Here is a 1725-nt window from a genome sequence, read left to right on the forward strand (position 1 = left end):
TCCAGTGAGTGGCTCACTCTGTGGGCTCGAGTCCTCCCGGGATGAACCTGAACTCTCATCTGTCCAACCTCCCCTCCCTGGAACCAGTCACAGGGCATTTGCTCCTGCTGGTGGTGGCACATTCGATTCTAGAATTATCCTTAGAAAAGACAAAATGAATTATAAAGACACAAATCTGTATTTTATTATTATTTTTTAAATTTACCGTTTATTTCTTTACTTTTTTATTTTTGGCTGTGCTGGGTCTTTGTGGCTGTGCTCAAGCTTTCTGTAGTTGCAGATGGCAGGGCTACCCTCTAGCTCCAGTAGTTTCAGCACATGGGTTGTGTAGTTGTGGCTCACAGGCTTAATTTCTCCAAGGCAGATGGGATCCTGCCAGACCAGGGATCGAACCGGTGTCCTCTGCATGGCAAGATGGATTCTTAACCACTAGACTGCCAGGGAAGCCCAGGAAAGTGTGTTTTAGAAAAATGAACTACCCCACCCTCAAACCTGGTCTCTCCGCAGTCCAAGCCCCCAGACAACCCACTATAAATTTGGTTGGTATTTTGCATTATTTAATTTTCATACATTCACACGCATTCAATCTATCTTGAAAGCAGGAACAGGGGTTGAGGCAGGCATCCAGGCTCCCCAACAGCATCTAGCCAGGCTTTTGCCATTATCGTTTAACTGGTCCTACATGGGCTGTGCCGCTGACTCTGGACAGCCAGCCCCAAGAGCAGAGGGTAAAAACCTCCTCCTCATAGCTGAAGCCACCAAGACGCAGTGGACTTCACAGAGTCACCTGAGGTCACACAGCTAGTGAGAAAGAGAGTGAAATTGGAACTGATGTCTTCTGACAAGCCCAGTTGTTCTGGGAAAAACACTGAAGGACGCTTGACTTCCCTAAACCTCACTCCCCGAGTGCCCGGCCCTGCAGAACTGAGGTTAGCGAAAAAACGTGTCGCAATCCTTCATTGCTCTGGGGGCAGCCAGATGGGGCTTCTCATCTGTGACTCGATACGGGCCCTGGTTGGCAGTTCCTTTCAGGCCACTGGTTCAGCGTCCACCTGGGTGAATCATCAACCATCAGCCAGCTGTCGCCTCACCTTTAGCTCCATGCGGCGTGAAGCTTGTTTTCTTTTGCTGGCATCAAACAGTCACCTCTGACACGTGGTGAGATGCAGGACATTGCCTCCAAGTCAAACACAGACCTGCAGGAAAAACAGATTTGTGGAATACAAGTGCTCTAGGGTACCAGGAGCTGGCTTCTCCCTACCAAGCTCCCATGGCTGGTGGGGATGTCACCTGCCCTCCAGGAAACAGATGGAACAAGCGGGTTAGCTGGGAGCGTGAACCAGGCCAGGCAGCCCTGGGGGCCCTGAAAGCCCTGTTCCCCGGGCTCACGTTTCTCACATGAAACTCGGGGGTCAGCGTGGCCTTGGTCCCTGCCCTTCATTCTGCAGTCCCTGCTGAAATCCCAACCGCAGTGGGTGGGCAGGCGGGTTCAGTTCCATGATTAATTGCCAGAGCTTCATGCTGGTGCCAATGTCCTGTCAAGGGATTTGATTTCAGCACTGGCAGCCAGTAAAAGAAGGTTCTTAGGAGGTCTTTGGTGACTGTGGGAAGGCTCTGGGCCCTGGTGTGGACCCCTTGCCCTGCTCTGTGCAAGAATTTCCCAGGGAGCCCCCCAGGATAATTATAGATGCTTCAAGACACCTATTTCTTTTACTTCAAGAATTA

The 1725-nt window shown here is 50.9% G+C and overlaps 1 long non-coding RNA gene across 1 annotated transcript; it reads right to left on the minus strand.

The window, feature by feature from the left end:
* Positions 1 to 305: 305 nt before the first annotated feature.
* Positions 306 to 1481, minus strand: LOC120878915. The gene is made up of 3 exons (XR_005724660.1): positions 1390 to 1481; positions 1092 to 1196; positions 306 to 434 (listed from the first exon to the last, which is right to left on the minus strand). It is a non-coding gene; the product is annotated as an uncharacterized LOC120878915 (long non-coding RNA).
* Positions 1482 to 1725: the final 244 nt, after the last annotated feature.

Source organism: Oryx dammah, unplaced genomic scaffold, assembly GCF_014754425.2.
Source record: "Oryx dammah isolate SB20612 unplaced genomic scaffold, SCBI_Odam_1.1 HiC_scaffold_19, whole genome shotgun sequence".
NCBI classification, from domain to species: Eukaryota; Metazoa; Chordata; class Mammalia; order Artiodactyla; family Bovidae; genus Oryx; species Oryx dammah.